The sequence below is a fragment of the Cupressus sempervirens genome, chromosome 7 (genome assembly GCF_028749045.1).
Source record: "Cupressus sempervirens isolate cs-2001-9-10 chromosome 7, ASM2874904v1, whole genome shotgun sequence".
NCBI lineage: Eukaryota > Viridiplantae > Streptophyta > Pinopsida > Cupressales > Cupressaceae > Cupressus > Cupressus sempervirens.
In genome coordinates, this window is record NC_143124.1 from 764,786,556 (window position 1) to 764,809,154 (window position 22,599).

Consider the following 22,599-nt stretch of genomic DNA (forward strand, 5'->3'; position numbering starts at 1 on the left):
CGTTATCTCAATATCTTGGACATTCTTTTCATGATGATCATTCATCATCTGGCTTAGGGTATCCATCTCTATTTGCTTCTCTTCCAGTCTATTTGCTAGAGTTCTTTTGTCTTCTTCAATCATGGCCTTATCTTCTAGGGCTCTCTTCTTTTGTTCAGTTACTTCACATAGCATCATGGCTTGAGATTCTTATTCTATCTTGAGATATCTAATCTCCTCATCTTGTACTCTATTCTATTCCATCAAATCTAAAATTGTTGCATCAAATTCATTAGAGTCTCCATTTGCAAATAGTTCTATGGTGTTGATCTCTTTGTATTGTGTGTCATTCTCTACAATGGTAATTTATTTCCTTCTCTTTAAGGATTTCTTTAACTGTTCCCTGGCCTCATCAATTTGATGTATAATGAGTTGCATCTCAATTCCTTGATTCTCAAAAATCCTTCTTAGTTTGTAAAACTTCTATTTCAAGATATTTCCTCTAAGCTACAAAGCTTCTGCTTCTGAGAACCTAGCTTTGATACCAATTGTTCAAATTACAAATAGGAAAGGTAAACCTCGGGGGGTGGGGGGTGAAACATAAGTTTAAAATTAAACCAATAAAACTATCACCATTAATTAGATGCATTCTATATATAAATTGAAATAACATGTAAATCAAATGCATCTAGAACATGTAATCAAACACACACACTTGACAACAAATATGATTACCCAAAAACCCTCCAAATGAGAAGGTAAAAATAAGGTGGAGATGACACCCCCAAATCTTTACTCTTGCATCTATAATGTGTAGCCAATTAAGGTTACAATAGTTTCACCATGAAATATGATATGCCCTATGAAAGGCCTACCTTGTTAAAGGCTAATAGAGACTATTAAGTCCCACCTTGTTAGAGGATTTTAACACCCTATTAGAAGTGTGCATGGTTAAAGGACTTTAGGTCATTCACTTGGAATGCCACCCTATTAAAGGATTTTGTATAGCCTATTAGGACTCCTCCACCTAGGATATTTAACTGAAATCACCTACTAAAATGTCTCAATATAGATCTCGTGAATGGCACTTGCTTGATTAAATATCAAATCTACACAATGTCCTTCTTGATCCTTTATGATTGGATGTGTCAATGTTGCATCCTCTATCCTTTGTTCTACACTTAACTGATTCAACAATTTACACTCACTGTTAAGTCACCTTGAATGCTCTATGAACAATTCGATCATTCACCTCTTTGTTATATTGTTTCTCATTCTTGTTATTACTAAAAGTTTAGGGCTTTGTCTTCCTTATAAAGACTTTGGAGGCTTAGGATTAGGTATGAATCTACAACTGAGATTCATCCATATTGCCAGTTAAGCCTTCCTATTTTTCTAATTGGCTGCATGTAATTACATAGGAAATCTGCATGTTGATTCATCCTTATCTTCAAAAGATCAAGATTTATCTTTAAGTCAGCAAAAAAATGGTTTAGTAGTTGTTTGTGCTATAAAAAAAAAAGTCCAATTTGTGTTAATTGGCATATGAAGTTATTGATGCTCAACATACATTGGATTTTTTCTTCTAACTTGGCATTTGAACTACTCAGCATCAACTATTTACTTGGCACTTAAATCACTTGGCTTAGTCTGTCTGCTTGGCACTTGAGTGACTCTGCACATGAGTGACTTGGCACTTATTGCAACTTGACATAGTCTGTTATTTACATGTTGTACTCAACATGTATCACTAGTTCTTCATGAACTAAGTAAAACACTTAAGTATATTGACACTCAATTGTCAAAACTAATATAAGATCAACAAAGCTCCTCATCAATTTGAAATAGTCTCTCTCTCTAATGATCACAAGCAACTCTCCAAAGGGATGCTCTTGGAGACGGACCATGTCTTGTAAGAACAAATGTAAGCACAAACAAACATCATATTAGTATTTTACATCATCAATTTTGAAAATTTAGCTTGACAAGGTCAAGGTCGACCTCACTTGGGTTAGGGTCAACATTCCTAGGTCTAGGTCAACCTTTCTAGGTTAGGGTTGACTTTTTGGGGTCAAGGATGACCTCATCCCAAAATGGGTGTAGAGCTTCTAGTCTATGTTCACATTCTTGGGTCAAGGTTGACATTATTGGGTTAGGGTCAACCTTTAATGGTCAAGGTCAACCTTGCCTACAAAAATCAAATATTTGTAAAGTACAAAAACAAACAACTGCAAACTCACCTCGAGAAGTGACCATCCAATAGCTAAGCACTATCTTAGAAGCTCCATGCATGTCACTTGAAGTTCTTCTATCCTTGACATCTTGCTTCCTTTGTTGAAATCAACAAAAGGTAATAATGAGTAAGTATGACTTCCTCTTCATGATTTATAATTAAATTTAGGGTTTACCCATGGTAGACTTGGATTCTAGCTTTTATGCATTTAGATAGACATCCACTCTTTTCATCATAACTTGAGTTTAGTAACTCTGTCTTTTAGCATCATTATTAGCATTTTAATTTTGATTTAGATACCTAACATCTTTAATAATTTAGGGATGCATAAGAATCCTTCTAATTAGTTTAGGAAACAGTTCTTCAACAAACTACATATCTAGTATATAGAGTTATCTTGATCACCTTGTTTCACCCTTCAAAAATAGAAAGCTAAAATAGGGGGCATAAGGGGCTTTATGCACTTCTAAAGTATCATTTAGTAATATTTAGGTGATTTGTGGATTTTCATTAACCTTGTGTGTTGCAGATTCTAACAGTTTTATTTTCTTCGGGATCTCTACATCAAGGAATTGGCTATATCCTTTTTATTTACTATGATGTTTGCTTACTTAAGCTTGCATATTCACATAGTGCCAAAGAGGGGGCTAAATGTATAATCTTAAAATGGAATTAATTCCATCTTGGTAGGTTTAGCACCCTATTTTAATACATTTATCATGATGGACTTGTATTTAGGACACATTTTGTACTTGATTCCTTCATTCTAGGTGAAATCAGGGTTAGGATCTCAAAGGTTCTTCGTAATTTCCCTCCTCTATGGCTCTATTTTCTAGGTAAGACATAGGAATAGGTCCTCCTATAATTCATAATGTTCATCATAGGATTTTGTGCCTATTCTTGACACTTAGTCCTATTTTGATATAATTTCTAGGTTTTTGGGCATCCTCGGGACCTCCTGTTTTCTACTCTAGCTAGATTTGGACCCTTAGGTCAACCCTAACCTAGGGAAAGGTTGATCAAGTAGACCCTAAACTAGGGAATGGTTGAGCTCATCCTTGAACTATGTCAAGGTTGAGGTCATCTTTGACCTTCTTCAAGATTTGATCCCCATTTTCATATTTTGGTCTCAGAGGGCCTCTAAATCAATGTCAGGCTTTTAGATCTAAATGTAAAAGGGTTTTAATTTAATATTCATTTATTTATTTTCCCTCCTTATGTGGTTATTTTGATTGGACCATAATTCAAGGTGAAATTTGAGTTATGGGTCCTCACATTAGTCTAGGAGCCTCACCATGAATCCTCTATATAAAGAGATAACAAGAGAACAAGATGAGACTATGAGGATGTAAATTTCTAGAGAACGATATAGAAGATCAAGATATTGTGGATATCAAGCATTTTATGAACACACCATTGTGAACATCTATTTGGAGCGGGTAAGATCTCATCTTCCTTGATTTTCCATTATCAATATTCAAGCATTCAGAGATACAATCATGAGGTAGCAATCACGAATTATGAGTTTGGTAGGAGTACTTTAGTCTTGGGGGCTTGGTATGCTTTCTTATATTATTCAAATCTATGTATTTCTTTCTCATACATATTCATGCTAGGGTTTTGATCTAGTGGATCATATCTTAGCATTACATATTCAATACACACACATATTCTATTATATCTGGCTATTTGTGGAGGTGGTAAAAACCAAAATAGGGGTTTGACTAAGGAAAAACACTTTTCAAAAAAAATTTGAGATCCATGAGAAGAATTTTCATCAAAGCAGTGGAGATCAAGATTGACTTTTTTGGAGCACAATTGTGCCCTGGGGTAAGATTGTGGACTACTATCTAGGTTAAGGTTGACCTACCTTCGAAAGGATAATTTTTTTCTAGGTTTTCTCTATATCAACATTTCCAAATAGGTTACATAATTTCTAGAAACTATGCACAAGCATCAGAAAATAGGTGTTTCCACATTAGTTTCATCATGAGATATGTATCTTATCTTGTCTAATTTCAAGCATTTCCATTACTTATCCCGTATCAATTCTAAAATAATATATGAATTTTCATGAATGTTAGAGTTATTGTTAAAGATCCATTTTTACAATATTCATATGTTATGTCTTTTCTTTATCATTAAGTTTATCATTTGGCTAATATTTATGGGGTTTCATTTTTGAATCCACACTTGGTAGAAAAAAACTCAAATAATTGAAGCTTTAAATCTAGATGCTCTAATTACTTTAATTGAAATAAGTTTCTAGTATCTCTACCATTAAATATGTTAGCCCAATAATCTTGCACATCCTCCACATGATTGGCAAGATGAAGTTTGAAAACATTGTGAGATGATAGAGCTACATTCCTATCCTCCTTATTTACAATATTTAAAGCCTTGACATGAATGCCATAGAGGTACATAGGATATTGTAAGTGATTCTTGAAAGAAACAAGAGCATCTCTTTCATATGGGATGTTATTGCCATATCATTTTAGAACCTAATAGGATGTCCTAATAATGAGAAGTTCAAGATCCCCATATGACCCCACCCTTAGAAAACTTAGTATGTAGGACATAACAATGGACTAAATAACTATTCAAGTTGACATCAAAACTTATAAACATAGACTTTAGTAATGTTAATTAGATACTGAATGAATTATTTACATAATTTGAGAAAAGGTAAGAGTAAATTTCTTAGAAAATTTAATATAATTATAAGGTATTTTAATAAAATGTTATTATCTTTCAAAAAAGAGAAATCATGTGTTCTTATTTTTAGCTTCTTGACTCTAGGCTATTGATGTAGGAGCATCTAGGATGTAAGAGAAATCTTGCATCACCTAAAAGAATTCTTTTTTGTTTGTTGAATAAGGGTTGTTTTAGTCCAGAGTGTAATAACTCCAACTAGTTATAACTTCATCAAACACCAAATTCTTCTCTAATTCAACTATTTGACATTTTATCAAAAAATTTGCAAGCAAGCTTTGATATCAATGTAATATCATTTGCAATTATGATTTCTTAACCTAGTAATATTGTCAAACACTTTGCAAACAAAAGATATATTGTAGATCTAAATTTTGATTCCTTTCTAAATGCCAAACTTTAATACATATTCTTTCAAAGAACTCCAAAACATCTACTAATGAAGATGCAAATATTTTTCTATAACACTAATTACAAATAAGAAAATATGCATCTACATCAATAAGACATTAGAGAAATGCCTTCTATATTGTTCAATGATATTCTAATCCCTTCAGAAAATGTTTTGATATAAGATTCTGATATAAATCTAATTACAAAAACTTCCACATCTAATAACTAAATCCCTATAAATACCCTAAGATATCTAGATGTAACCTCAATGCAATGCAAAATGGAAATGGATAGGAACTTGGAAACTACTCAAGTAATTTTGACTTTATTGTAGCAAGTCACTGTAGCAACGATGACAATACAATAAATCACTGAAGGCATATCTAACTCACTCCTTCAATCTTACTACACAATCTAGCCCTAGGCCACAAATTTGACACAATGAAAAGGTTGATTTGTCTTCTCCAATAACTATAACCCCTTGAAGGATCTTTCACCAATATGCTCAAATAGAAAAATTGTATGATGTCCTCCCAATACCAAATTCATTGGGTATTTCATTATCTCAAATGGAGGCACACAAAAGAACTTCATTCTCTACTGGAAAATGTGGAAACTCTTGGCTCCACAAAATTCATCAAATATAAATGGAAATAATTAGGATGATAAGAAAAGAGCCTATCATGCCCCCTTTATTCTTTCCTTGTGGGAGCTCACTTTCTTTTCTCCCCAATGTGGGATAAAATATATTCTTATATTTTCACTTTATTAGAATATTATAATAGGAAATTATGGCCCATCATAAAGTGTCAATCCTCCAATAAAACTATCTAACCACCATATTAGCCTGCGAGGATCACAATAATAGGCTAATCCCTAAAATTCTAATGCTATAAAAAAATGGGGACATTACACAAAGTTGTTGTTTCTAGAGGCTTGCTACATAGTAAGTCAGTCGTACAAGCTTAGATATCCTAATTTCAGAGTTGGATGTTCATCTTAGATATATCAACCTATTAGTTAAGGCTCAATTCCATATGATGAGTATTCATCATGAATTTATTGTGGATTTTTGGTGGTCAATTTTGGTATAAAAACTTTAGCATCACTATTGAAGGCTTAATTATGCCCGGGTGAGGCCCAAAAACTTGATAGATGGGCACTTGTACAAATTTGATCCTTTAGATCAAAAGCCAAGGATTTTGAAAAGTGGTTTTATAGCCAATCAGAGAAATGGTTTAAAAGTTATGGCCTTCCAAAGATGGGTCATCCAAAACTTCCAAAATAAATGTCAAAGGTTTATTTGGCCAACTCTATATGTATTTTTAGGGTCTATCGGCACTAGATATTAAGTTTGAGTGTCTAGAATCTTGCTGGGTGACATAAAATTACCTATTTAAGTAATGTACATACATTGTCTAGGATAACTTTGGGTGATAGTTCCTAGGTTTGTCTTGCATATTATTGTAATGAAGGTGCCTAGGTGGGTTAGCATATTGTAATTCTGAATTATGTAATTCTACATTTGCATCAATAATAAGAAGCCCATATTCTATTCTTGTGAATTGTTGTTATTTATTTGTTTCTATGATGTGCTTAAGGTATTAAAGGGGGGACCCTTCATCAACTATCTCTAAATTTTTTATACACAGTAAGGAGATATGAGTAAATGTGGGAAAATAGTTTTAAGAAAATAATTATTTATGTACAATTTTTTGCATTTCAAATTGAAGAAATGATCATTGATTTCATAATTGAATATATTTTTATTAATAATATACATTTTATGCATATAGAAAATAATAATAATAACCCAATAAAAAAATTATAATAACTGATATATTATATTGTGAAAATTATAAGAGTGTCCTTAACAAACTATTTTCATTAATCAATTTTATCAACAAAAAATTTGTCATCATAAGAGAATGAAGTAACAAAAATATGCAAAGATTCCTATTAATAATTTAATTAGAAAATTTTGGTTTGATATCCTCCAATTGAATTTTAGTATAATCTAACATAAATCTTATAAATATTTAAAAATATAAATGAATATCTATTACTTAATTGACTTGTTTTTTATTTCAAGTAAGTATATATTTAACTATTTTATTGTATATTTACATATATCAAAAATATATTAGTGATAGAATTATAAGATTAATATTTTTTTTTAAATATGGGATATGTTATTTCAATGAAAATGTTTGATTAAATAACTTTGGAGATGCAGCTATATTTTTTTAGCATTAATATTTGCAAACATAATTTACACCAAATACCTTCTACTAATCTTATTTTAAAAACATACAGCTAACATTATTTATCTTGGCTTTAAGGAATGTATAACATATGGTTTTGTTCTATTAGGATATATTTGGTCCTCCACAACACACATATTCTTGAGTAATAAAAAAAAATTGAATTGAGATATTTAAACAATTTAATTATTGAAAGAATATGTTCTAAGTATGAGTCAACAATTGTATTTTAGTTAAATAAAAAAATATTACTGTCAAAACATAGTCATATAAATATTAAATTGAATGTTTATACTTATATGTTGAATACAAATATCTAAAAATTAAAATTAAAATTTTAAACCATACGAATTGTACTTATATTTTATTGAATTAACTTAGGATTTATTGATTGTTGTATAAAACATCAAATAATTTTAATATTTTTCTTTATAAATGTGAAAAGTAAGACATCCATTTTTTGTAGTTATAATAAAACTACATCATAATCTCATTGCAATCACAATATTTGAGGATAATGATTTTACAATTTTTTACTAGATTGTTATCTATTTATCAATCCACTCAATAAACTTATTGCAATCTTAGCTAATGCATGAATGAATCTTCTCCTCCAATGCCTTTTTGCAGCCAAGATTCCAAACACTCTCCAAAATCTAATAGAAACACTTTCCATCCACTCTACACACCAGTGCCATGGAATTTCTCCTTCCTCATCATCCTCTTTCCCAAGAAGAGGGGTCTGTATCCAATAATTTGACATCTCTCCACATCCACAAGATTTGTTACTAATTGGGTATCCACAAAGACTGGGGTTTCCAAAGAAATAAGTGGAACTAAATGTATTGAATTGTCTTCCTTCTGGTATTCTTCCACAATGACTATTATTGGCTACAATGAAAAAACTTAAATAGGAAACTTGTAACATTTCATTTAGAATCCTTCCTTTTAGTTTATTATTTGAAAGATCAAGTGACTCTAACTCTACAGATAATCCAAAACTGATTGGAATCTCTCCTATAACACTATTATCTAATAAGTTCAATGTGTGAAGACTTTAAAGATTCCCTATTATTGAAGGAATGTTTCCTGATAGATTATTTATAGATAGGTCAATGCAAGTTATAAGTAACATCATTGAACTAACATACACCATTTCTAATCCTTTGTTGAATAGTTGAATCTCTTCTTTGTAATAGTAAGAGCCACCATCATTGTCATGTGAGTTTCCCATTGGGTAAGTGCACCAAGTTGTGGTGCCAAAAGGGGGGTATAAGTGGACACTTTTATTCTGAAATCAGCAATTTTTGAACTTCAACAAGAATTTGAAGATAGTTCTGCTTAAAATTTTAAGATATGACAAAAAAAAGTTGTAGTCCTTTTAATCTAGTGTCTAAACTACTAATTTTTATCCAAAAAGGTTTAGTTTTAGGTCCTCAAAAAAGGGGGCCATAAAAAGTGGTACTATTTATTCCAAAAAAAACATAACACAGTACAAAGTGTGGCCCCTGTCAAATTTTAACTTTTTTTTTGAAATTCTTTAATCGCTCTACTCAAAAGTTACTTAACACTATCTAGTTTATCCCGGATTTTTTAGGTAATTTTATAATCTGTATTTTTTTTTAATGGATTTTTTAACTAGACACATCCCAAAAATGTGTAATATTTGTGTGCTCCCCCTAGAAATAATTGAAAAGAAATCTAAAATCAAAACTTTTTTTTTTTCAAACTGTGTAGAATGGAGTCTAGTTTCTAAAAAACTAAGTTGTTGCAAAATTCAATGAAAGAGCTAAAATCTATAGCCCAATTAGTACATGGTGGTTTTTGACAAAAAAAGAACATATATTCAAAAGAAATTATAGATGCAAGGCTTAAAATAGTTCAAATTTAAAAACAATTATATGGTTATATAGCTAACACAAAGACCTATAATGTCATGTAACTTGATCTTATTGATGCCAAACCACAAGGAATCTTGAAGGAGAGCACACAAGAAAAATTAATCATTTTTTGTATGTTTGCTGGAACACACATCTTAGACCTATTTATAAACTTCAAACCTTTGGGTTGGATCTCCAATTTAATGCAAAGCTTTGAATAGCACATATGCCCTATAGAGCTCGCGTGCTATTCAAAGTATTTGAATTTCAATAGTGTGTGCACATTATAGTGTGCATGCATTATTGAGACCTAAATAATGCATAGAAGATGCAAAGCAAGAGCAAGAGAGAGCAGGGGAGAATGTGTGTGTGTGTGTGTGTGTGTGTGTGTGTGTGTGTGTGTGTGTGTGTGTGTGTGTGTGTGTGTGTTTGTGTGTGTGTGTGTGTGTGTGTGTGTGTGAGAGAGAGAGAGAGAGAGAGAGAGTAGGGGATGGGAGAGAGAGGAAGTGAGAAAGAGTAGGGATGGTAAAGATAGTACAAGATGGGAGAGAGAGGAAGTGTGAGAGAGAGTAGGGGTGGCAGAGAGAGTATGGGATGGGAGAGAGAGGAAGTGTGAGAGAGAGTAGGGTGGTAGAGAGAGTATGGGATGGGAGAGAGAGGAAGTGTGAGAGAGAGAGTAGGGGTGGAAAAGAGGGAGTATGGGATGGGGGAGAGAGATTTAAAGTAGGGGATGGGAGAGAGAGGAAGTGTGAGAGTAGGGGTGGCAGAGAGAGAGAGAGTATAGGGTGGGAGAGAGAGATTGAGAGTGGAGGAGAGAGAGAGTATGTGGTGGGAGATAGAGTGGGAGAGGGAGAGCAATAGAGAGGAGGATGGGAGACCATGTGTGTGAAAGAGAGAGAGTAGGGAATGGGAGAGGGGGGAGATAGAGTAGGTCGAGAGAGAGTAGGGGATGGGAGAGAGAGTAGGCGATGGGAGAGGGAGTGGGAGAGGGAGGGGGGATGGAAATGCGTGAGAGAGAGAGAGAGAGAGAGAGAGAGAGAGAGAGTAGGGAATATGAGAGAGTGTGAAAATGTGAGAGAGAGTAGAGAGTGAGAGTGAGAGTGAGAGACAGAGTAGGTGGTGGGAGAGGGAGTGGGAAAGGGAGAGTGAGTGAGAGACAAAGTAGGGGATGGGAGAGGAGAGAGGGGGGATGGGTGTGTGTGTGTGTGTGTGAAAGAGAGAGAGTAAGGAATGAGAGAGGGGAGAGAAAGAGAGTAGGCAATTGGAGAGTGAGTGGGAGAGGGAGAGAGAGGGAGGATGGGAGAGAGTGTGAGAGTGTGAGAGATAGTAGGGATGGCAGAGAGAGAGTGAGAGTAGGGGATGGGAGAGAGAGAGTAGGGAATGGGAGAGGAGAGAGATAGAGTAAGTCAAGAAAGAGTAGGGGATGGGAGAGAGAGTAGGAAATGGGAGAGGGAGTGGGAGAGGGAGAGGGGGGATGGAAATGCGTGTAAGAGAGAGAGAGAGAGAGAGAGAGAGAGAGAGAGAGAGAGAGAGAGAGAGAGAGTAGGGAATAGGAGAGTGTGAAAATGTGAGAGAGTAGGGGGTAGTAGAGAGAGAGTAGAGATGGAGAGAGTGAGAGTGAGAGTGAGAGAGAGAGTAGGTGGTGGGAGAGGGAGTGGAAGAGGGAGAGTGAGTGAGAGACAAAGTAGGGGATGGGAGAGGAGAGAGGGGGGATGGGTGTATGTTTGTGAAAGAGAGAGAGTAGGGAATGAGAGAGGGGAGAGAGAGATAGAGAGAGTAGGGGATGGGAGAGAAATAGAGTAGGCAATTGGAGAGGGAGTGGGAGAGGGAGAGAGAGGGAGGATGGGAGAGAGTGTGAGAGTGTGAGAGAGAGTAAGGGTGGTAGAGAGATAGTGAAAGTAGGGGATGGGAGAGAGAGTAGAGAGGGAGAGAGTGAGAGAGAGAGAGAGATAGTAGGCAGTGGGAGAGGGAGTGGAAGGGAGATAGAGTGGGAATGAGAGTGTGTAAGAGAGACAAAGTAGGGGATGGGAGAGAGTAGGTGGTGGGAGAGGGAGTGTGAGAGAGGGGGGGGGAATGGGAATGTGTGTAGGAGAGATAGACTAGGGGATGGGAGAGAGTGTGAGAGTTTGAGAGATGGTAGGGGGTGGCAAAGAGAGCTCGTACGAGATGGGAGAGGGAGAGAGAGAGAGCGAGAGAGAGAGAGAGAGAGAGAGAGAGAGAGAGTAGGGGATGGGAGAGAGTGTGAGAGAGAGTAGGGGATCAAAGAGAGAGAGTGAGAGTAGGGGATTGGAGAGAGAAAGTAGAGAGGGAGAGAGAGTACTTAAGAGAGAGAGAGATATATTAGGCGGTGCAAGAGGGAGTGGGAGAGGGAGAGAGAGGGGGGATGGGAGTGTGTGTGACAAATCTAGAGAGTAGGGGATGGGAGAGGAGAGAAAGGGGGGATGGGAGTGTGTTTCTATGAAAGAGAGAGAGTACGGGATGGGAGAGGGGAGACAGAGAGAGTAGGGGATGGGGGAGAGAGAGTAGTTGGTGGGAGAGGGAGAGAGAGGGGGAATGGGAATGTGTGTAAGAGAGATAGAGTAGGGGATGGGAGAGAGTGTGAGAGTGAGAGAGAGAGAGAGTAGGTGGTGGCAGAGAGAGCTCATATGGGATGGGAGAGAGAGAGTGCGAGTAGGGGATGGGAGAGTATGAGAGAGTAGGGGATGGGAGAGAAAGAATTAGAGTAAGGGATGGGAGAGAGAGAGTAGAGAGGAGAGAGAGAGAGAGAGAGAGAGAGAGAGAGAGAGAGAGAGAGAGAGAGAGAGAGAGAGAGAGAGAGAGAGAGAGAGAGAACTTTTGAGAGTGAGATAGTAGGTGGTAGGAGAGGGAGTGGGAGAGGGAGAGGGAGAGAGATAGGGGGGATAGGAGTGTGTGTGACAGATCTAGAGAGTAGGGGATGGGCAAGAAGAGAGTGGGGGGATAAGAGTGTGTGTGTCTATGAAAGAGAGTGAGTAGGGGATGGGAAAGGGGAGAGAGAGAGTAGGGGATGGAGGATAGAGAGTAGGCAGTGGGAGGGGGAGAGAGTAAGAGTAAAGGATGGGAGAGAGTGTGAGAGAGAGTAGGGGATGGGAGAGAGTGTGAGAGAGAGTAGGGAGAGGGAGATAGAGAGAGGGAGATGGGAGTGTGTGTGATAGATCTAGAGAGTAGGGGATGGGAGAGAAGAGAGAGAGGGGGGATGGGAGTGTGTGTGTTTGTGAAAGAGAGAGTAGGGGATGGGAGAGAGAGTGAGAGTGTGAGAGAGAGTAAGCAGTGGTAGAGAGAGAGTATGAGATGGGAGAGATAGAGTGAAAGGATGCGAGAGAGTGAGAGAGTAGGGGGTGACAGAGAGAGAGTACAGGACATGAGAGATAGATTGAAAGGATGAGAGAGAGAGTTAGAGAGAGAGTAAGGGGTGGTATAGAGAGTATGAGACGGGAGAGATGAAATGAATGGATGGGAGAGAGTGTGAGAGAGAGTAGGGCATAGGAGAGAGTGTGAGAGAGAGTTGGGGATGGGAGAGAGAGTAGAGAGGGATAGAGAGAACTCAAGAGAGACATAGTAGGCAGTGGGAGAGGGAGTGGGAGAGGGGGAAAGAGAGGGAGGAAGGGAGTGTGTATGAGAGACCTAGAGAGTAGGGGATGGGAGAGGGGAGAGAGAAAGTAACCTGAGAGAGAGAGAGAGAGAGAGGGAGAGAGAGAGAGAGAGAGAGACTAGGTGGTGGGAGAGGGAGAGAGAGGTGGATGGGAGTGTGTGTAAGAGAGAGTAGGGGATGGGAGAGAGTGTGAGAGAGAGTAGGAGGTGGCAGAGAGAGAATAGGTGGGAGAGAGAGTGAGAGTAGGGGATGGGAGAGAGTAAGGGATGGGAGAGAGTTTGAGAGAGATTAGGGGTGGGAGAGAGTGTGAGAGAGAGTAGGGAGAGGGAGATAGAGAGGGGGATGCGAGTGTGTGTGATAGATCTAGAGAGTAGTGGATGGGAGAGAGGAGAGAGTGGAGAGAGTAAGGGATGTGAGAGAGTGTGAGAGTGTGAGAGAAAGTAGGGGGTGGTAGAGAGAGAGTATGGGATGGGAGAGACAGAGTGAAAGGATGGGAAAGAGTGTGAGAGAGAGTAGGGGGTAGCAGAAAGAGATTAGGGGATGGGAGAGGAGAGAGAGTAGAGAGAGAGAGAGAGAGAGAGTAGGGAGGATAGAGAGTGATGTGTTTTGACATAGTGCATACACACTATGTGAAATCACCCAAAAATAGTCAAAAAGCAACTTTGGGGCCCATTTCATCTATTCTTTGCTTTTGGTCTATTGTGCTTTTTGTTATTCTGACAGAAATCATGAGTTTCAACATAGAAAACACTATTTCAAGACTTTTTGGAACTAGAAAACACCAAATTCAATCATTGGATACATGATTTAAAGACTTTTTAAATATTCCTTGTATGGAAAAGGTTAGTGCAATCCATTTTAAATATTGTTTGTTGATATATAGATACAAATTTGATTATAATTTGACATGTTGTTTAATATATAGTGAATTCATTGAAATTTGTATGTTTGAATGAAATGTTATTTCAAAATGGTTAGAAATTTGACAAGTTGTTTGATATATATTGTGTATTCATTCAAATAATTATAATTTTTATATGTATTTGAATAATTTTTAATTTACACATTGTAAGTAATTCAGATGTTTGAATAATTTGACATGTAGAAATCATCATCACGCCAAGGAAGAAACCAAAAACTCAAACAAATGAAGATAGGGAGAGAGATTTGGCAATTAAAACATATAAAATGAAACTACTACGTGAATAAAAAAAATTACAAAGCAATAATGAGGAATTGACTTCCAAAGAGCATCAAGAAGCATTGATACAAAGAAACAAAGAGGAAGAATTGGAAAGACAAAGAGAATGAATGAGTTTGTTACACTCAAGAAGACAATTGAATTGTGAAGCTACACCATCTTCCAATGTTGGAGTCATACCATCATCTCATGTTGAAGAGACACTAATTTGTAGATCTGATGATGTACCTACTTCATCATGTCATATTGAAGACACAACATCAACACATCAAGTAGGGTATATTCCATCTCTTGCATCTTATTGCCAAGGCACATCATCTTTGGTTCAAGGTACACAATACACTCAACCTTATGTTGATGTTTAGAATGTTGAGGGAACGAAAGAGATTACAACAACTCCTAGAATTTGTTTTAGAAGACCAAAATATTTGATTGATATTGATACTAACATTTTGAAATCAATTCCTGACAAGATTAGCAAGCATACTTGTCAAAGAAAAGTTAATCCTATGTGGAGATTATTTTTTGAAGAATTAAATATTACAGGTCAATGCCAATTATTTGTTGAAATGATGAGGAATTTGAAATTTAAGCCTATCATGGAGATTCTTGGTCTAAGAAGTATGGATGACTCAAATGAAAAAAAATATTGTAAAGAATCTAAAGAGTGCTTAAGATAAAGTGGGTTCTAAATCATGCACCAAAGATAGTAATATCACAAGACGAGTACTTACATGGACAATAGTAATTAGCCAAATGAAGAAAGCTCAACTCATGAGAAAGACAAGAAAAACATAAAAAATTGGTAGAGGTACTCTATGGAGAGCCATGCTAAGGCATGAGAGATTGGAAGATCCAACAAAAAATGAGTTATGAACATTTAGCGGTAGACTACCACGAAAGGATAAAAAATTAACAAAGCTTTGAAATCATTGATCGAAGAGTTTTGGAAAAATAACACACATGTTTCTCCTAATCAAAGTGATGTTGTAAGAAGGAGGATTAGTAGCCAAAATCATGACCCACATGTGAAACATTTTTTGGACTCAACTCAGACACAATTTTTTGCCAAATTTATTGGTATGTATCCTTAAATTCGAATAAGTCAAATATTTTTTGAGATGGGCAAACTTTTTATGTCAAGAAAAATCACACACACAACTTTTTGTTGTAGGATACATATTGAATTTTCGAACCATTTTGATGTTTTTAGGCATATATGTGTGTTTTTGCATTTTAAGTTTGTTTTGCAGGATTGTGACATGAATGAGCCACCAAGATATTCAAGGGAATTCATATCCAACATTTTATGTGAAATAGGGGATGGCCAACAATTTTACAAGACATCATGCTTGGATGGTACATGCTTATTTTGTGGTTCTTTGCAACTTTTATCAACTTGTCAACATATGGATAGTACACATGTAATTGGAAATGAATTAGTAGATTGCAAAAAATTTAAGACAGTGACATGCTCTAAAAGATGGGAACCAGGGAAAAAGATGTGATTTATTCATTGAAAATATTCCAGTGTATGAGTTCATGAAGATTTTTCATGAAAAGATTATTTACAAGTATGCAAGGCATACACATAGAGCTCAATGGCTAGATTTGCAATTCAAGTTGTGCAAGGATATGTTTCCACTAGATACCATTGTTTTGGTTGTAGACTTCATAGAGAATTACACACTACAACAAAAAAATGAGGTGCAAGAAAAGTATTATACTTCTCAACAGGTTTCCATATTTGTTCAAATAAAATTCATGCATTCACCTACAAGTACAGAGGATGATAGGAAGATTTTGAGGGAGTGCCATTTTTACATCAGCAATGCTTGATCACATTCTACGGAGTTTGTATAGGGTTATTTTTAACTATTTTATGGAGATTTGGCAAATAGGGGCATCACATATTGCGAGCACATTATTTGGTTAGACAATTGTGCATCTCAATTCAAGAATGCATAGATTTTCTATTGGTTAAGAAGGATGTACAAGTTGTGTAGAATTTAATATATGCTGAATTTCATAGAGGCTGGTCATGGAAAGGGAGAGCATGATGGTGTAGGTGGATGCATCAAAAGAGCCTTAGCTTGTGAAGACCTAAAGTACAAAGATGGAGCAATATTGATAGATGCAAAATCCATCGTCTAGTGGTGTAATGCTACAATGGGTCCAAGTAAGGAAGGTGAGTCAACAGTTCTTAGATTTATTTTGGTTGATAGATAATACTAACATTGCACCATATCAAGATTTTTGCACACTAACAGGATCCAGTGAGTTGCATTCTTTTAGAAGCTTTAATGCAAGTCCATGGAGTATCCACACATGAAAAATGGCATGCTATTGTCTATCATGTGTAGAGGAAAATTGGGATGACTGTGAGTCAACTAAATGGGTGGACAAATGGGATATAGGGGTTTTGGACCCAATTGACACCTATCATCCCCCACAAGCACTGGAAAAGGTACAGATGGATACGTTTATTGACTTTGATTGCTTGTCTAATCTAGTGCAACTTGGTAATATATATATTTATATATCTTTGTAATTTCAATATATAACTTTTTTACTTTTACCTAAGTATTTTATGAATTAATGACCGCATTTTGTACATTTGTCACTGTAGGCCATATTTTTGTTGTTATTGCACATGAAGACAATGAAAAAGGGGTAGATTAATATTTGTGTCTATGTGTCCAAGCCAAACAAAAATTGGATCACTCAGTTATAGATGGTGAAGGTTTAGAGTACCATGTCGATGCGGTGGTTGTAACCGGCACATGGCTTAGACAATATTCTATGAAGAACCCTAACTTGTGGTTATTCAAGGATTGGCAAACACAAAGGAAGATTCTACATTATTCAAACCTTGTTGTTGCATCAAATGTCCATTTGATAAAATATGGTGGAAAACCACATAATAAGATTCTTTGGAAAGTTTTCGAGTTAGACCACGAGGCAATACTTGAGACATTAAAATGTAGAGCAAATCCAGTTGGCTCATTATATTGAATATGGAGAGAGGGAGAGAGAGAAAGGGTGATCAATTGGATCCAAAAACAATGTTGCAACCTCTCCCCCAAGATTGTCCGCATGACAAGGTGGACCGTATTGTTATGATGCGTAAGTGATGAGATAAGTTTAAATCATATATTTTATGTTTTGATTTGTTTAGAATCTAGATACATTATTTGAATTTATATTAGATTCTTTAATAAGACCCATTTTTAGATTAGTCATTTGAATAATTGAAAGTTTAGAATTTGTTGTTTAGATCAAAATGTAATGAAAGAACATGAAAATTGTTAGAATGTGAATGCTTTATGATGTAAAATCATGATTGTGTGCATGTAACTAGAAACTTCAAACTGGCGAAAGCAAGGATACAATGGGAGAAGTTTCCAAGACTCATCAAGCCATGTTCAGTAAGCTACTTGATCATTGCTAGAAGCTCAAACAAATAATTCTTTGCATTTGGAACATTGTTACCAATAATGATATTATCATTAACATGCTTTTATCTTTTAATAAAAATCAGGAGGAATCTAGTGGTTCAAAAGCTGAAAGTGAGTCTACTAATAGAGGGACATTTAGAGGGAAAAGATCCAATGGTAGAGGAACATCTAGTGGAAGAGGGCCTAGTTTGTTCACTGGTAAGTACTCTACTTGTAACCAAGTAGGACATCAGTCCTTTAGATGCCCTAAAAAGAAAAAACAAGGATATTACATTTATTTGGTTATGTTCCTTCTTATAATTTTTATTACCTTACGTGTTTTGGGTTCAAATTTGAAAACAAGACACTCTCATGTGTCCTTTGTTAAATTATTTATGTAGTGTTGTAGAAAATAATTCTTTTCAAATCAGTTTCTTTCTAGAGTTGGTCAATATGAAATATAGTTAGTATATTCTAAAACATGTAAGAGAACCTAGAAATGACACCTCTTTTTCTCTGAGTTATCTTCATTTCTCTAACAGTAATCTCAATCTCAACACTAAAGATAATGCATAGTACAAATCTACTTGTCCCAACTATTATTATTATTTCTAAGGAAGAGATGGAAAAATAAAAGTAATCCAATAGGAAGTAAAATAAAAATAGTTGAAACAATCAAGGGAAGTTAGCCGCGTGGGACCTTTATATGTTGTTCCAGAACCTTATAAATATATATATTGCCACCTCATGAGTACCCTCTTTTAAGCACCTCTTCACCTTCCATGTGACTGTGGTCTGTTCCTTTACTTCTATCACACTCCAAATGTGTGTTTTTTTTTACCCTTGCATTGATTAAATAATTCATTATTATTATTATGTACTTAATGTTGCTTTTAATTTTCCATAATCACTTGCAAAAAGAGTAAACACTCCTACAAATGGAAGTGCAAGAAAATCTAAGGGAGCTAAGGAAGTAAAAACTATAATAGATCAGTACCAAATAGGGATATCATCAAATACATGTGCAAGGAGTTCAAATGATGGACCTTTGGTATGTAAACTCCAAAATACTTTTTTTGGTTTTAAACTAAACTTGACTATGCATTGGACTTATTTATCTTGAAAATGTAGAATGCATGGAGATCATGCGCATGCACTGATTAGTAGACTTTGGGAGTTGGGCTTCATTTCAAAAATATATGAACAACATGCATAGGTATAGGAAACTTCTCAGATTGCTTAACATACCTGTCACCTTTAAAAATAGTTTCTATAAAAGACAATACAAGGCATTTCACAAGACATTGCAGTGATCTTTCATAGCACTACCTTCCTAAGTGGCTCATGATGGAGGTTATAATGTTTTAGAATGTTAGGACTAGTTTCAAGTTGATATCAGCCCAGTTGTAAAGGTTTGAGACTCATTGGTGTTTCTATAAAACTTGAGTCGTTGAGAATGATGCAAAGGTTAAGCAATCCTAAGCACAATGTTGATATCAACCCAATAGGACATACCTTCTTACACCTTTACACAACAGCAACACAAATGGATCAACATTAATCCATAAACTTGACACCTAGCAACTTGATTCAATACACAAGAAATGGTGGATCTTCACAAATTAAGACTCTTAGCATGTAAAGGGGGTTCCATATATCAGCAAAACCAAAAAAAAAAGGACATACAACAACTTGAAAACGGGTTCCATAGTTCTATCCAAATAATGCAGCACTTAGCATTAATCCATACAACTTTAAACTTCACTCAATGCTCCAAAAATCGTGGATCCTTACAAACAAAGTTGAACAGCATAATAAGGGATTCAATATGTTAGCAAGACCCAAGAATCAAGAGCAAACAACATGTTCAACACAATTTTTATGGCATTGTTGGAAAATGCAGCAATTAGGGATACTAGCCCATCCAAGACAAAACATGCAATAATCATAAAAACTTGCAAAGGACCTCCCCAACCAGTTCTCATTCTAGATACCCTTTATGGAGTTTGTTAAACCTTCAAAAGGACAAGTGTTGGAACCAAATATAAGTCCTCAAAAACTAAACTGTCATACGGGCCTTCCAAACTCCAATCATCATCTTAACTTGCTTTCAAAATCTTGGTGAAGAGCACCTAATAAAAATGTTTGTTTTGTTCAATGTAATAAGGCCTTACGATTAATTAAGAAAATATCCTCAAGGCCTTCCACCCATGTAATGGTTGCAAGACCCCAAGGTGTTAATATGAACTTGGGCATCATTTGGTCCAAAAGGTGGAATTTTGTTTTATTTTATGTTTGTTAGAATATTTTAGGTGTTTTGAGTCTTAGAATAACATTTAGGAATGGTTAGAATTGAATTAGGAAGAAGGTTTGTCAAAATGGAAAAAATTGCAAAAAAATTTGCAATAGTTGCTTTAGCAACTTTTGCAATAATTTGACAACTTTTTCAAAAAACCACTCCCAATGTCTAAAACTACCATGGGGTGGTTCTACCCATTTTTAATGGGCTATAAAGGCTTTAGCCACCCGAGGGGAGAGATAAAATGAACAAATATATGTATTTGCTCTTTAGAATCAATAAAATCTTCTATTTCTAGACTATTTTGACTGGTTTTCTTGTATAGTATGACCTGTAGTGATTGGGAAGTCAAACTTTTTGTACTAATTTGATAGCCCTACTTATTTATGAAGTGTTGGTTTTGATTTTAAGTGTTCATTAGTAAGGATAATCAATTTATTGGTTTTTCGTAGTCACTGCCCTGTGAAACCCTCAAAACAAGGGTTTGGCCAAAGAAACGGCCCTAACTTGAAACTCCACCATTGTAAATTGTTCCAAAATTGTATGGAGAAAGTTAGGGCAATCCATTATCATATTTTAAAGGTTTTGAGATAGGAGGCTACAGTAGAGATTTATGGGAGCAAGCCCTAGATCTAATATTACCCATCTATTAGACCTTATTTGTGCAATTTGGTTGAGTAATGTGAAGAAAAGGAGTTTAGTACTTGGTGAATTAGCAAAACACTTTTATCTAGGTTAGGAGAACACTCTAGAGTTGGAATATTGATTCCATGAACCCATTCTTGGCCATTGCCTTGTAGACTACGCCTAACGTTGCTAATTAGGCCTGAGTGCATGGTTGGGGTTAAGGCATGTTGGAGTGTAGTGACATTTTCAAACTTTGGAATCTTTTAATCCTTGGAAAAGGGTATCTAAAACTATAATTTTTTGGCTAGGTCCTTTCGAAGCATTTTGAGTTATTGTAGAAAAACTGAAGTAGGAGGCCTAATTGCCTAGTAGGTCAAATGTTGCATTTGGTTTTGTGGGTTGTTTGCAGTAGGCCTAATCAGTGGTTTGCATTATTTTGGTCATGTTAAGGGTCCTCAAGACATCATTGGTGTTAGAAATCTTGGGAACACCATAAACTCACTTTTGCCAAGTTGGGGGGTAGTAGGCCATTGTTGATCAAAGTAGTAAGATGTTGGATTCTTGTCTTCTTTGGAGAGTTGGGTTTGTAAGCCTTTTGGAAATTTTTAATATCAGAGTAGTATCCATTTGGAAGTTATTCATAGCCTTTTCTTTACCATTGTGGAGTTTGGAGGTTTGGGGGGTGGAAGGTTGATTGTTTGGTGCTTCCTTGTGCTTACTCTACATCAAACAAAAACTAAACTTCTTCCAAAGTTAATGACTAATCCATTGGACCTCTAACATATGTAGACTCTATCTCTAAGTGGACTCCACTTCATAAGCCCAACCCTCAAACCTAGGGTGCTCAAACAACTTGGACCAACCACAACACTTAGGGACTCCCTATCACCAATAGGCTTAAAATGAAAAATACATCTTAGATGGTTCCAACACTCAAACTTTCTGATGGAAATGGTTTTTTATAGACTCAAACCAATAAGAAAACCCAAATTTTGAAGTTTCTCACACTCAACAATCAAATTGCAAAAATTGTTACCAACACTTCTTATTAGGACAATTCTTAGTTTCGATGGTCAAACTCCCAAACCATACAAAGGGCCATAAAAATTTTTTACATCACTAAACAACCTTCAACCACTCCTAAGAGATTCCAAAATATCAATCACAAACTCTACTCCAGCATCAAGTTATGCCCTCTTTGTGTCATAGTCCTAAGTGGCCATTTTAGGCTAGATTACAAGGAAAACATAAAAAAATGGGCTCAAAAACTTGGTTCAACCCCTTGTATATCTTCTAAACCTTGAATTTTTCCTTCTACACCCTTCAACTAGATGAAATCAATCAGCTTGGGAGTCTGATCCTTCTTTTTCCTTCAAAACTAGACTAGACATAAGACTATGTTTAGTCTAGGACTTGCTGGTAAAAATAGGTGCCCTAATCCTACAACCCTAAAAAATTTCCATATTGAATAACCCTCTCCTAACTTTCATTCTACAAAGTGGCATTGAAATCTCATAGTGGGTTTGCAAGTTAGGAGGCCATCTTGCTGAAACCCTCAGATTTAGGATAAATTTGGGTAACTGTCACAATAGCTATTATAACTTTTGTTCTAGATAAGATAAACACTTCAAACCAAATGAAATGGAATCTGAACTCAATCCTCTATCCAAAAATACCATAATTTCACCTCTACCAATCTGTACAGGCCATACAATATTGAAACAATAGAGAAAAAGGTAGAAATTATGAGTTTTATTCAATGTTTGTTGTTCACCCACCCATACAATGAGTTTCTCCTCTTGTGGAAACCTTAAATACATGTCCTCCAACTATCAAAACCACTTATCAATATTAAAACTAATAATTTTCAACACTAATCAACAAGAACATTAAAATATTGAACTCAATCATAACAAAAGATAGATTATTATACTCAAACTCATGAAAAACACTAGGTCATT

At 35.8% G+C, this 22,599-nt stretch overlaps 1 pseudogene; it reads right to left on the bottom strand.

Moving 5' to 3' along the window:
* Positions 1 to 371: 371 nt before the first annotated feature.
* Positions 372 to 22,599, bottom strand: part of LOC149549541 (uncharacterized) — an 84,214-nt pseudogene continuing 61,986 nt past the window's right edge.